This window comes from Lygodium microphyllum, chromosome 6 (genome assembly GCF_053477565.2).
Source record: "Lygodium microphyllum isolate KBCC chromosome 6, Lygodium_microphyllum_v1.1.10, whole genome shotgun sequence".
Lineage (NCBI taxonomy): Eukaryota > Viridiplantae > Streptophyta > Polypodiopsida > Schizaeales > Lygodiaceae > Lygodium > Lygodium microphyllum.
This window is the reverse complement of record NC_141140.1, coordinates 51,244,924-51,260,876: the sequence shown is the minus strand read 5'-3', so window position 1 is coordinate 51,260,876 and position 15,953 is coordinate 51,244,924.

Below are 15,953 nucleotides of genomic sequence, written 5' to 3'. Positions count from 1 at the left end.
AGTATATGTTGTGAAAAACACTTTGTCTACCAACTTCCAATGGGTTTTTAATTGAACAAACAGGAGGTTGTCAGTGCACCAAGCATCCCACATATCTTGATGTTAAGCATCCACAAACAAATTCCAACTCTTTCCTTTCTTATTTTCGTGAATGTCCACTGACCACGACTCCTTAAGCAGCTTCTTCAGGATCTCCCACTTGATGATGTCTGAAAACTTCTCAATGAATGCCAAATCTTCCGTGGATGGTCATTCTCTTTGTTTCTACCCTTCAGTTTGTTCCCAAACAATTTCCCACCAAGATGAAAGTTTCTGCTGCTTCAACAGGAAGAGGAAATAGTCCACTAGGTAGAGCTTGCATCATGATGGTAATATGTCTTCACCATTGTGGGATGAACTTCTTGTAGAAAGTGGCTTTGACAATAATAATCTCTTACTCTTCAGTGGAAGAAGGAACTTTGCAACATCCATTGAATTCTTCTCTTCTTGGCAATGCCATTTCTTTCTTTTTCAGCCTCTTCTGAAGCTTGTTGATGGGAATTTTTCCCAGCTGTGCACAAAAAACATGGAGCCCCAAGAGGAACATCAAGGAAAAGGGGTTTCTACTACAAGAAAAACTATCTTGTAGCATCAACAAGCTTTTGTTTCATTCTTTTGAGAACCATAACAAGGAAAAAAACAAATCTTCATGCAGCATCATACTCGATATCTTCCACAGATTTTAATAGAATCAGCCATAATCTGCAACATCTTCATAAAATCCATCAATAGATGTAACATATCCACCTGTTATCTTCAGGACACGTCTTAGTAGTCCATCAGAAAGGATGTCTAGAAAGCTCCGCTCGGCACTCTCATGGAATGTTACGGGGTTTGTGATCTAGGACTTTCCGTGTCTGCCACGTAGTGGAAGTATTCCAGCCATTCCCACTTACCACTTAGGACCGACCTGACTTAGGGTTTTCCCTATTGGTCATTTCCTAATGGCAACTAGCGTCGAACCTGAGCGAACTACTTTATGCAGAAATGCCAGGTCCGAAGTGGATTCACGCTGCACTTGGTTCAAGGAGAATGGGAAACGAGAGGGATGTGAAGCTCAACCTCTTTGCCATAAGGCATAGTCCCATTCCGTTCCCTTAAAATAGCGTAAATCAGGATCATTTATAACTTAGACTCTAGGTCAGCGTCCTTTTTCTGTTCGTATCCTTTGAACGATCTCCTCGCTGTCCATCATGATTGAGAAAAGTTCCCGGCCAACCAAGACCACCCATCCGTAGGACGGCCCATGGCCACATCCACCGCACTTTCCTCAAGTTGTTTTAGTTATCTAACTACCTACCACATTTAGTTGGACATGCATCAATCGGCTTCCTTAATTAGTCCGTTAGGCACTGGTTCCTTCACGTAATCATAGCACTTGACATAGAAAAGCAATGTCAAACAAATTCCTTTTCAACATGTTATCATATTTATCTTTGAAATATATAAAGTCCAGCCTGTAGGCTTATCCATAATCTGCCCGAAGGCTATCCAGTAATCCACAGGGATTACTAATCCAAGATTCTGCCCGTAGACTAGTGTGCAGGCCTCGAGATCCAATCCCGAGTCACGTTGGCCTCTTGTGCAGGGCCCGGAAGGCAAGGGATTTATGGCCAGAGCCCCCTCTGGCACCCAAGCGTCAGTCGCGGGTAACTGAAGTTGCCTGTCCCTTCAGGCCTTCACCTTGAAGCATTATTTATCTTTTCATCCTTTAAATTCTTTGAGCAAACAAAGCAAAACAGTACTCGTAAAACTGTTACAAGCACAATCATTTCCATTGATCATTATTTGGCCAACTTCCAAGGAGTGAATCCTTCTTTTCGAATGCATCCAACACTCGATCCGGGATTAATTGCGACTTGGCAAGATCCCCAAGGGTTTGTTTGTTAACCCTATATCCTTGGGTTAGGGCCGTACCCTATTAACCCAACTTAGTCAATACCTTATATTCATATATTATTCCAGTTTATTGATTGGTCTTTTCCTTCCAAGCAAATATCTAATCCCCGTATCTTGGTCACTTTACCTAAGAAAGGTACTATATTAGGACAATTATTCATCCTCTTGCAAGATAAACTTGCGTAAGAATCTGCCAATCTCATTCCGAGGAATTGGCCATTCCCTTTTGATCAAATCACAAGATCATGCAACTCTGCAACTTGTTGCACAAGTGTCACATCAAACTATGGGACTATTCTACCCATCAACGATGTCTTCTAATCACGGTATCATGATTAGATACAACAATCCGTTCCTGATTGCATTAGGCCGACATTGTTGGTCCTAGGATTCCGAGTTTCATCTTTTTAGCGAGAGATTCTTAGGAAAACCCTATATCACTTCTCGCAAGTATGTTCCAATGTCCCTACATTCCGTGAATGTGGGAAAGTCTTTAGGGTATAGGAGTTTCAGCTTTGGTAATACGAGCGACTAGGTAATGTCCTCAGCGTGCTAACCCTAGTTAGCTCTTTGGGATATGTTGCATTGAATTAACCCTTTCTAAACGAGTACCTCTCGATTTTAGGTGTTTAAGTTTAAACCAATTTAACTTGTCTATTCTTGAAGATAATTACGCTATCATTTTCGTAACCACATGATTCATTACCTACGTATAGGTTGATTTACAAACCCTAAATTTTCGGGTTAAGGTCAAAGCATAGGTTAAGTTATAGCATAATTCCAATTTATCATCCTATAATATGCAACAAGATTCATGCTACTAAGCTTTAATATTTTATGTTTAAACAAGTCGTTTTCTACTTTCATTTACGAATGATTTTGTCGTATGCTGAACTTACATAACATTTCGTTGAATTGATTTTTTAGGCCACTTGCCTAGAGTTAAATCTTCTTCATGCATCCCTAGTAATTTCCTACGGTTGCTAGTAACTTTCTTTAGGAATCATTTCGAAAAAGATGTTTAATAATGCGATATGCGGATTATTCCTTCCATGCTTAATGGAAGTGTACTATCATAATTTTGTTTTGTAAAAATGGACATTAATTAATCTAATTTCATTACTTTGCAATGCATAAAAATGACTTGCTAGAAACGCATAGAAATCTTATGCTCACTTTATTTTGTTTGTTTTATTGAAAAATACTAATGATCGCATCCCTCAATTGTGATCTATTAGCCAAAGTATTTTCAATCGAAAAAAAAACATGCATCCTTATTCCTCAAATGATCCATGCATAATTGAAATATTACAACGTTAATCAAATTTAGAAAGAGGAACCTGGACTTGTGGTGAAATATCCACATGGATGTTCGGAGACGATCCTCCTGCGGTTGCGCCTTGAGCTTTCTTAGGAGCCATCGTGAATTCGGCCTTTCCACCTTGGATGCAGATTTATGATGTTAGCCGTCTCCTTTGCACGCGAAACTTCCTTTGTGATTCCACCGTCCTTCAGAATCGATCCTTAGAAATGGAACTTATTAATTTCTCCTTCCTTTCGTAGAAGCTCCGAGGTCCAAATTGTCTACACGGGAAGGGGTTTAGCACTCGGGCTAATTGGGAGATTGTAGGAAATCCAAGGAGAAAAATAAAGGCTTGATGAGGCTTTTTAAAGGCCTCGGATAGGACTCCACAGGAAAAAGGGTACTAACTAGACTTAAGCGGATTGAAAAAGGGCAAAGGGTATAAAAGGCCTTAAAAAGGGATATTTTCATGGAGGGGGGGAAAGAAACCCACCGGAATGGGTTTAAATCCTGGGGAGGGGATAGTTTAGAACGCACTTGGTGGACAAAGCAAAACTTCCTTTGTGATTCCACCGTCCTTCAGAAATTGATTCTTAGAAATGCAACTTATTAATTTCTCCTTCCTTTCGTAGAAGCTGCGGGGTGCAAATTGTCTACACGGGAAGGGGGTTAGCACTCGGGCTAATTGGGAGATTGTAGGAAATCCAAGGAGAAAAAAAAAGGCTTGACGAGGCTTTTTAAAGGCCTCGGATAGGAATCCACGGAAAAAAGGGTACTAACTGGACTTTAGCGGATTGAAAAAGGCAAAGGGTATAAAAGACCTTAAAAAGGGATATTTCCGTGGAGAGGGGGAAAGAAACCCACGGGAATGGGTTTAAATCCTGGGGAGGGGATAGTTTAGGACGCACTTGGCCTTCAACCTGAAGCATTATATATCTTTTCATCCTTTAAATTCTTTGAGCAAACAAAGCAAAACAGTACTCTTAAAACTGTTACAAGCATAATCATTTCCGTTGGTCATTATTTGGCCAGCTGCGAAGGAGTGAATCCTTCTTTCCGAATGCATCCAACACTCGATCCAGGATTAATTGCGACTTGGCAAGATCCCCAAGGGTTTGTTTGTTAACCCTATATCCTTGGGTTAGGGCCGTACCCTATTAACCCAACCTAGTCAATACCTTAAGTTCATATATTATTCCAATTTATTGATTGGTCTTTTCCTTCCAAGCAAATATCTAATCCTCGTATCTTGGTCACTTTACCTAAGAAAGGTACTATATTAGGACAATTATTCATCCTCTTGCAAGATAAACTTGCGTAAGAATCTGCCAATCTCATTCCGAGGAATTGGCCATTCCCTTTTGATCAAATCAGAAGATCATGCAACTCTGCAACTTGTTGCACAAGTGTCACATCAAACTATGGGACTATTCTACACATCAACGATGTCTTCTAATCACGGTATCATGATTAGATATAACAATCCGTTCTTGATTGCATTAGGCCGACATTATTGGTCATAGGGTTCCGAGTTTCATCTTTTTAGCGAGAGATTCTTAGGAAAAGCCTATATCACTTCTCGCAAGTATGTTCCAATGTCCCTACATTCCGTGAATGTGGGCAAGTCTTTAGGCTATAGGAGTTTCAGTTTTGGTAATACGAGCAACTAGGTAATGTCCTCAGCATGCTAACCCTAGTTAGCTCTTTGGGATATGTTGCATTGAATTAACCCTTTCTAAACGAGTACCTCTCGGTTTTAGGTGTTTAGGTTTAAACCAATTTAACTTGTCTATTCTTGAAGATAATTACGCTATCATTTCCGTATAACCACATGATTCATTTCCTACGTATAGATTTACAAACCCTAACTTTTCGGGTTAAGGTCAAAGCATAGGTTAAGTTATAGCATAATTCCAATTTATCATCCTATAATATGCAACAAGATTCATGCTACTAAGCTTTAATATTTTATGTTTAAACAAGTAGTCTTTTTCTACTTTCATTTTCGAATGAATTTGTCGTATGCTGAACTTACATAACATTTCGTTGAATTGATTTTTTAGGCCACTTGCCTAGAGTTAAATCTTCTTCATGCATCCCTAGTAATTTCCTACGGTTGCTAGTAACTTTCTTTAAGAATCATTTCGAAAAAGATGTTTAATAATGCGATATGCGGATTATTCCTTCCATGCTTAATGGAAGTGTACTATCATAATTCTGTTTTGTAAAAATGGACATTAATTAATCTAATTTCATTACTTTGCAATGCATAAAAATGACTTGCTAGAAATGCATAGAAATCTTATGCTCACTTTATTTTGTTCGTTTTATTGAAAAATACTAATGACCGCATCCCTCAATTGTGATCTATTAGCCAAAGTATTTTCAATCGAAAAAAAAACATGCATCCTTATTCCTCAAATGATCCATGCATAATTGAAATATTACAATGTTAATCAAATTTAGAAAGAGGAACCTGGACTTGTGGTGAAATATCCACATGGATGTTCGGAGACGATCCTCCTGCGATTGCGCCTTGAGCTTTCTTAGGAGCCATCGTGAATTCGGCCTTTCCACCTTGGATGCAGATTTATGATGTTAGCCGTCTCCTTTGCACGCGAAACTTCCTTTGTGATTCCACCGTCCTTCAGAATCGATCCTTAGAAATGGAACTTATTAATTTCTCCTTCCTTTCGTAGAAGCTCCGGGGTCCAAATTGTCTACACGGGAAGGGGTTTAGCACTCGGGCTAATTGGGAGATTGTAGGAAATCCAAGGAGAAAAATAAAGGCTTGACGAGGCTTTTTAAAGGCCTCGGATAGGACTCCACGGGAAAAAGGGTACTAACTAGACTTAAGCGGATTGAAAAAGGGCAAAGGGTATAAAAGACCTTAAAAAGGGATATTTTCGTGGAGGGGGGAAAGAAACCCACGGGAATGGGTTTAAATCCTGGTGAGGGGATGTTGAGAATCAGCAATCACACTCAAACAGCCTCTTTGTATGGAGTCTCAGGGTCAAGGACATGCAGGCTAACTTATCCCATATGCACAATAGTGCCTACTGCAGTTTCCTACTTTCCTATAAAGCATTGTACTTGCTTCCTTTCTTAATGCAATGATAGTACTCTTTTCATTTCAGTAAAGTGTCAATGTCATTGTCCACATACACAAGATTGTGTTTATGAGTCCAAGTCTCAATCTTGGAACCTAATTCACTTGTGTAACAAACAGTGTCCATTCCATCATGAGTCTACACTTCTCCTTCCATCCTCCATAGCTTCCGGTTATGTCATGCTCTAGATCCCGCATTTATAACATGGTATCAGAGCCCAGTTGGGCATGGCATTGCTTCTTCAGCCTCTCTTGATTCTTCTGAACCTCCATCCAGCTCAGTGTCAGTGTATGACTTCTTTTCTCAACTCTACTCTCACTGAAGCTTCCATGGCAGCCATAGCCAGCAGCACCCTGTCAGATTGAACTGCTTATATCTCACTCCACAGGTCAAATCTCTTGGAGCTTCCTTCTGGAAAAGTATTCCCCAACTCATAAAGCTTCCTTGTATCACATCAATCCAGGACATTGGACCATCTGGAGCTCAGCATTGTGAAAATCCCCAATCTCTGTTCTGTGTTTGCCATAGCCAGACAGGACCTACCTTGCTTGGAGCTTCCATAACTCTTCAACCAGACAGAATTTCAACACGATTTATTCTGGAAAAATGTTCCTTGGCTCAGGGCGCAGCTTCCTGTCACTTTAAACACCAACATTGATGATCTACAGCTCCAGCATTGCTCAAATTCGACCTCGCTGTCCAGATCTGCGCCGATTCTGTTCGCGGCACCTGCGCGCTGCATATTGACCACGATGTTGATGATCATGATGGGGCTTTGGTAGCCCATGACATAAGCTTCCTAGATATGTAAAAAGTTTTGAAAATGATGCACTGTAGCTCCTGCAATCAGCAAAAAACCAGGCGCCTGTCTCAGAAACCCTAATTCCACCATAGCCAAAAGCTTCAAAATCTTGACATTTTTCACTGTTTCTCTCACTGAAGTTATCAACAGTGATTTTAATCACTGAGCAATACTCTCTGAAGTTCGTTAAAGTACTGTCACTCAGATCTGAAGGAATCAGCATCAAATCAAGAAGGGGAAGATCACTTGGAGTAAAAGACTTTTGCAGATTTGGTATTCATTGACACTAAGTTAGTGCTTTTTAGCACTTGTGTCTCTCAATCAATTCTTCTGTTGCTCAAATCTAATAAAGTCTGAAGTTGATTTGCTACTGTTCCCGTAAATCTAACATGGGCAAAGACTCGCCAAATGCTCGATTCAAAGGAGTCAGATTCCACACTTGGCAAACCAAAATCAAGCTCATCCTGATGAAGAAGGGTCTCTGGGCCATCACAAATGGCAAAGAGAAGAAACCGCGGGACGCGGACCTTGCAACTACTTGGCAAAAGAATGATGACAGAGCCCAGGCCATTATCAAATTGGAGCTAGACGACAGTTATATCCATCATGTGGATAACTGTGAGACCTCACAGGATACATGGAAAAGACTTGACACCCTGTTCGGTGCACAATCTAAATCATCAAAGTATGGTCTCCTGATTGAATTCTTCAGGCTTGAAATGAAGTCCAACACATCACTTGCCACACATCTCAATTACATGGAAGGACTCCTAACCCAGCTTTCAGGAATAAACATTAAAATGGATGAAGATGTTTGCATCGGTGTTCTACTTAAGAGCTTGCCTCTTGAATATAATAACGTATCAACAACTTTAATCAACATGCCAAATCCTGAACTTGTTGATATCCAGGCATCACTGTTAGAAGAAGAAAAGAAGCTAAAAACTAAAGAAGAACCAAGTACCTCTAGAGATGAGCATGCATTATATGTTGGCAACAGGTACAAAGGCAAGAAAGGTCAGCTCTTTTGTGACTTCTGCAAAAGGACCGGACACACCGAGAAGTTCTGCCACGCAAGAAAGAGATCCCAAAAGGCCTATCTAGTCGCAGTCAAAGAAGAAGAAGAAAATGAAGCAAAGGAAGAAGAAGATGAAGATCACCAGGATCGGAAGGACAAGACTCATCAGTCCTTGTACTCTCATAATTCTGATAGACTGTTTTAATAGCCTTGTATTTTCCTTACCCTAATGCTTCCTGCCATAAGCTTTGTAAAATCCTTATGTAACTTGGCATTACAGTCCCTGTACACTTTGTGAGGCCCCTAAAACAGCCTCTGGATGTCCACCATGTTTATGGTACCCACACTTAGCTTTTTCTGCGACAGCCTCTGGTGTTTTGCCATGTCTGTGGTATGCCCACACTTTGCAGGTGGTTCTCATTACAGCCTCTACACACTTTGTGCCTTTCCTAGTTGTGATTGAGGAGGGGTGTTGAGAATCAGCAATCACACTCAAACAGCCTCTTTGTATGGAGTCTCAGGGTCAAGGACATGCAGGCTAACTTATCCCATATGCACAATAGTGCCTACTGCAGTTTCCTACTTTCCTATAAAGCATTGTACTTGCTTCCTTTTTTAATGCAATGATAGTACTCTTTTCATTTCAGTAAAGTGTCAATGTCATTGTCCACATACACAAGATTGTGTTTATGAGTCCAAGTCTCAATCTTGGAACCTAATTCACTTGTGTAACAAACAGTGTCCATTCCATCATGAGTCTACACTTCTCCTTCCATCCTCCATAGCTTCCGGTTATGTCATGCTCTAGATCCCGCATTTCTAACAGGGGATAGTTTAGAACACACTTGGTGGACAAAGCAAAACTTCCTTTGTGATTCCACCGTCCTTCAGAAATCGATTCTTAGAAATGGAACTTATTAATTTCTCCTTCCTTTCGTAGAAGCTGCGGGGTGCAAATTGTCTACACGGGAAGGGGGTTAGCACTCGGGCTAATTGGGAGATTGTAGGAAATCCAAGGAGAAAAAAAAAGGCTTGACGAGGCTTTTTAAGGCCTCGGATAGGAATCCACGGAAAAAAGGGTACTAACTGGACTTTAGCGGATTGAAAAAGGGCAAAGGGTATAAAAGACCTTAAAAAGGGATATTTCCGTGGAGGGGGGGAAAGAAACCCACGGGAATGGGTTTAAATCCTGGGGAGGGGATAGTTTAGGACGCACTTGGCCTTCAACCTGAAGCATTATATATCTTTTCATCCTTTAAATTCTTTGAGCAAACAAAGCAAAACAGTACTCTTAAAACTGTTACAAGCATAATCATTTCCGTTGGTCATTATTTGGCCAGCTGCGAAGGAGTGAATCCTTCTTTCCGAATGCATCCAACACTCGATCCGGGATCAATTGCGACTTGGCAAGATCCCCAAGGGTTTGTTTGTTAACCCTATATCCTTGGGTTAGGGCCGTACCCTATTAACCCAATCTAGTCAATACCTTAAGTTCATATATTATTCCAATTTATTGATTGGTCTTTTCCTTCCAAGCAAATATCTAATCCTCGTATCTTGGTCACTTTACCTAAGAAAGGTACTATATTAGGACAATTATTCATCCTCTTGCAAGATAAACTTGCATAAGAATCTGCCAATCTCATTCCGAGGAATTGGCCATTCCCTTTTGATCAAATCAGAAGATCATGCAACTCTGCAACTTGTTGCACAAGTATCACATCAAACTATGGGACTATTCTACCCATCAACGATGTCTTCTAATCACGGTATCATGATTAGATATAACAATCCGTTCTTGATTGCATTAGGCCGACATTATTGGTCCTAGGGTTCCGAGTTTCATCTTTTTAGCGAGAGATTCTTAGGAAAACCCTATATCACTTCTCGCAAGTATGTTCCAATGTCCCTACATTCCGTGAATGTGGGCAAGTCTTTAGGCTATAGGAGTTTCAGTTTTGGTAATACGAGCAACTAGGTAATGTCCTCAGCATGCTAACCCTAGTTAGCTCTTTGGGATATGTTGCATTGAATTAACCCTTTCTAAACGAGTACCTCTCGGTTTTAGGTGTTTAGGTTTAAACCAATTTAACTTGTCTATTCTTGAAGATAATTACGCTATCATTTCCGTATAACCACATGATTCATTTCCTACGTATAGATTTACAAACCCTAACTTTTCGGGTTAAGGTCAAAGCATAGGTTAAGTTATAGCATAATTCCAATTTATCATCCTATAATATGCAACAAGATTCATGCTACTAAGCTTTAATATTTTATGTTTAAACAAGTAGTCTTTTTCTACTTTCATTTTCGAATGAATTTGTCATATGCTGAACTTACATAACATTTCGTTGAATTGATTTTTTAGGCCACTTGCCTAGAGTTAAATCTTCTTCATGCATCCCTAGTAATTTCCTACGGTTGCTAGTAACTTTCTTTAAGAATCATTTCGAAAAAGATGTTTAATAATGCGATATGCGGATTATTCCTTCCATGCTTAATGGAAGTGTACTATCATAATTCTGTTTTGTAAAAATGGACATTAATTAATCTAATTTCATTACTTTGCAATGCATAAAAATGACTTGCTAGAAATGCATAGAAATCTTATGCTCACTTTATTTTGTTCGTTTTATTGAAAAATACTAATGACCGCATCCCTCAATTGTGATCTATTAGCCAAAGTATTTTCAATCGAAAAAAAAACATGCATCCTTATTCCTCAAATGATCCATGCATAATTGAAATATTACAATGTTAATCAAATTTAGAAAGAGGAACCTGGACTTGTGGTGAAATATCCACATGGATGTTCGGAGACGATCCTCCTGCGATTGCGCCTTGAGCTTTCTTAGGAGCCATCGTGAATTCGGCCTTTCCACCTTGGATGCAGATTTATGATGTTAGCCGTCTCCTTTGCACGCGAAACTTCCTTTGTGATTCCACCGTCCTTCAGAATCGATCCTTAGAAATGGAACTTATTAATTTCTCCTTCCTTTCGTAGAAGCTCCGGGGTCCAAATTGTCTACACGGGAAGGGGTTTAGCACTCGGGCTAATTGGGAGATTGTAGGAAATCCAAGGAGAAAAATAAAGGCTTGACGAGGCTTTTTAAAGGCCTCGGATAGGACTCCACGGGAAAAAGGGTACTAACTAGACTTAAGCGGATTGAAAAAGGGCAAAGGGTATAAAAGACCTTAAAAAGGGATATTTTCGTGGAGGGGGGAAAGAAACCCACGGGAATGGGTTTAAATCCGGGGGAGGGGATAGTTTAGAACGCACTTGGTGGACAAAGCAAAACTTCCTTTGTGATTCCACTGTCCTTCAGAATCGATCCTTAGAAATGGAACTTATTAATTTCTCCTTCCTTTTGTAGAAGCTCCGGGGTGCAAATTGTCTACACGGGAAGGGGGTTAGCACTCGGGCTAATTGGGAGATTGTAGGAAATCCAAGGAGAAAAAAAAAGGCTTGACGAGGCTTTTTAAAGGCCTCGGATAGGAATCCACGGGAAAAAGGGTACTAACTGGACTTTAGCGGATTGAAAAAGGGCAAAGGGTATAAAAGACCTTAAAAAGGGATATTTCCGTGGAGGGGGGGAAAGAAACCCACGAGAATGGGTTTAAATCCTGGGGAGGGGATATTTTAGGACGCACTTGGCCTTCAACCTGAAGCATTATATATCTTTTCATCCTTTAAATTCTTTGAGCAAACAAAGCAAAACAGTACTCTTAAAACTGTTACAAGCATAATCATTTCCGTTGGTCATTATTTGGCCAGCTGCGAAGGAGTGAATCCTTCTTTCCGAATGCATCCAACACTCGATCTGGGATCAATTGCAACTTGGCAAGATCCCCAAGGGTTTGTTTGTTAACCCTATATCCTTGGGTTAGGGCCGTACCCTATTAACCCAACCTAGTCAATACCTTAAGTTCATATATTATTCCAATTTATTGATTGGTCTTTTCCTTCCAAGCAAATATCTAATCCTCGTATCTTGGTCACTTTACCTAAGAAAGGTACTATATTAGGACAATTATTCATCCTCTTGCAAGATAAACTTGCGTAAGAATCTGCCAATCTCATTCCGAGGAATTGGCCATTCCCTTTTGATCAAATCACAAGATCATGCAACTCTGCAACTTGTTGCACAAGTGTCACATCAAACTATGGGACTATTCTACCCATCAACGATGTCTTCTAATCACGGTATCATGATTAGATATAACAATCCGTTCTTGATTGCATTAGGCCGACATTGTTGGTCCTAGGGTTCCGAGTTTCATCTTTTTAGCGAGAGATTCTTAGGAAAACCCTATATCACTTCTCGCAAGTATGTTCCAATGTCCCTACATTCCCTGAATGTGGGCAAGTCTTTAGGGTATAGGAGTTTCAGTTTTGGTAATACGAGCAACTAGGTAATGTCCTCAGCGTGCTAACCCTAGTTAGCTCTTTGGGATATGTTGCATTGAATTAACCCTTTCTAAACGAGTACCTCTCGGTTTTAGGTGTTTAGGTTTAAACCAACTTAACTTGTCTATTCTTGAAGATAATTACGCTATCATTTCCGTATAACCACATGATTCATTTCCTACGTATAGATTTACAAACCCTAACTTTTTATTGGCCATTGCTCCCTCTTCCAATCATTCATCTTCAACATACTTAGTTACTTGCAGGTCTTGTTGGAGAGAGGGAGGTAGTGCCAGTGCATTACTTAGTTGATGACTCATTGTTGTATTTGACTATCTCTTGCCTTGGTATATGGATTCCATTTCTTAAGCATTCTTCTTTTAGTTCTTTTGCAATGTTCATCATTCATTTGCAATCTCTCTCTTCTTGTATTATGCAGTCTATTGCACCAAATTCTCACACTTCCATCATTGCACCCACTTTTGACATGGTATCATATGTTCGTGTTTGGTATTGTGGTGCTGTTAATCCCCACCGACAGGATCAAAGTGTTGGGGCGCCATGAGAAGAATGGGTTCCAAAGGAAAGGATACCTTGATCTTCCAATTACTTACTGATTCCTGAATATCCATGAACTGAAATCATACTATTATCCAGTTCCTGTAGATAAATGTAATACAATATTATTCTCCCCAAACTAAATGTAAACAATTGGCTTATCATTGCAAGAAATGTTGTATTTCGAAAGGGCTATGTCCATATAAATGCAATACGACTTCTTTTTATCCATGTCTATTTTGTCAATGCGAATTGATAAAAAGTTAAGTGGTTTGATTGCTTGATTGATAGCGAAAATGAAGATGAAATATAAATCATAACATTTAACGAGTAATAACGTTAAGAGACCTTTATCCAGGCACAACCCCAGGTACAAGTTCCCAGTTCGCCTCCTACATCAAGTACTGTTGTAATCCAGGACCACCCAAATTTGAGGAGAGAGGCAGGTTCATCCAAGCAGATGCTAAAATTTGGATTGAATCCATGGAGGATTACTTTGAAGCAGCCAGTACTACACCCGCGGTACTACACCCGCCAACCAGGCTATGCTCGCCAAGTTGAAGCTCACCGGTGAAGCCAAGCTTTGGTGGAAGCAATGGTGCAGAGATTGAGGAATCACGGAAGGATCCATCACCTGGGAGAAGCTGAAGAAAGCTGTGCAGGGAAGATACTTACCACCTGCTATCCCACATAGAAAATGAATGAGTTCTACGAGCTAAAACAACTGGGGCTCACTCTTGACGCATACTACTCTAAATTCGTCTCACTTCTTAAGTATGCACCACAGATGGACATGACATAGAAGGTGTCAAAATTTTGTGCTGGTTTAAATCTACCAGTGAATACCCGTCTCAAATCTATGCGCCCATCAGATCTTCAGGACGCACTCATTCAAGCTGCCCCTATAATTCAGGAGGTGCAGGTTAGACCAAGAGGTAACAAAACTTGGTCTTATAATGACCCAAACAGAGGAGCATTTAGGCCTCAAATGAAGAGATTTCAAGGTCAGAATCAGGGACAAAGAAAGAAAGCAAGGACTAATAATGTCAACAACTTTGTTCCTACTCAAAGCAATGGTCGAAACCTCCATTGTTTCCACTACAATGAGCCCGGTCATTTCAAGAGGCAATGTCCCAAGCTTGGAGGAGGACATCGCCAAGCACCTTTCCAAGGAACGAGCTGTGGAAAGGGAGCCGCTACCTGAGGCAGAGGAAGAACCACCTGTGTTACCAACAGGGAAATGTGCAAAGAAGAAGAAAATCCGACCATGGAAGTAGAGTTTGAAAGGGCGACAGTCCATGCCGCTCTTCACAAGAAAGGGCCAAATCGCCAGTTCTCAGTGATTCAGACACCGTCGGACTATCAAGATAAAAGTTTCAAGACCTTGATTGATTGTGGCAGTACAAATTTCTTTATCTCACTAGTTTGTGCAAAAAGATTAGGAATAGCCAGAGTGGAAGCACCTATCTTACTTTGGAATTGGCAAATGGTCGTGAGGTTACTTGTACCAGGCAAACTGCTAAGGTGGAATTCTTTCTGGGAGGAAAGACGACTTCGATCAAATTCAGAGTCATGAATTTAGGCATCCATGAGTGTCTACTCGGAATGGATTGGATTAAACCTAATGACGCCCACATTCATTATGGAAAGGGCCAAATTTCCTTCTGAAACTCTGAAGGGGAATTGGTCACAACTCAAGGGGAAGTTGGAAATCCAAAAATCCAATTGTCCAAAGCATCTTGGATCATAAAGGGAGTCAGAAAAGGACTACCTGCCTACTTGATTAAGCTCAACAAGTTAGATCAGAAGCAGGAGTCTAGTGAAGAACCTTCATGGCTAAAGGAATACGCAGATGTATTTCCTGAAGAGTTGACAGAACTCCCGCCTCAAAGAGAAGTGGATCATGAGATCAAGCTAGTGCCAGGAGCTGTGCCAATTGCAAAAAGACCCTATAGAATGTCCATATCGGAAGCAATTGAGCTGAAGGAACAACTCAAGCAACTACTAGATCAGGGCTACATCCATCCTAGCAGTTCACCATGGGGAGCTCCTATACTATTCCAGAAAAAGAAATATGGAATGCTTCAACTATGTATTGATTACAGAGGATTGAATCAATCAAATGTCAAGAACAAGTACCCTATTCCTAGAATAGATGAGCTTCTTGATCGCCTTCAGGGTGCGAAGATATTTTCCAAGATTGACCTCAGATCTGGTTACTATCAGATAAGAATCAAGGACGAATATATCCCAAAGACGGCCTTCAACACAAGATATGGACATTTTGAGTTCCTAGTTATGTCATTCGGGCTTACGAATGCCCCTGCCACCTTCAATAGGTTAATGCAGGATATTTTTAGGCCATATCTTGATGATTTTGTACTCGTCTTCTTCAACGACACTCTAATCTATTCTAAACAGGAAGAAGATCATGAACCCGAACTTCGGATGTCCTTGAGACAATGAGGTCACATAAGCTGTATGCTAAAATGAAGAAGTGTGCATTCTTCAAATGTCAGATTGAATATCTGGGATTCATCGTATCAGTGGAAGGAATCTCAGTGGACCCAACCAAGGTCAAAGATGTGCTAGAATGGCCAATACCAACAACTGTCAAAGAAATACACAGTTTTCTTGGATTGATAGGATGGTATAGGGTCTTCATAAAAAACTATGCCTTGATTGCTGCACCTCTGATGGACTTACTGAAGAAGCAAACTTCCATTGCATGGTCAACTCCCAAACAAACTAGCTTCGACAGATTGAAGTAAAGTTTGGTATCAGCACCTATCCTAAAGCTTCCAAACCTCAGT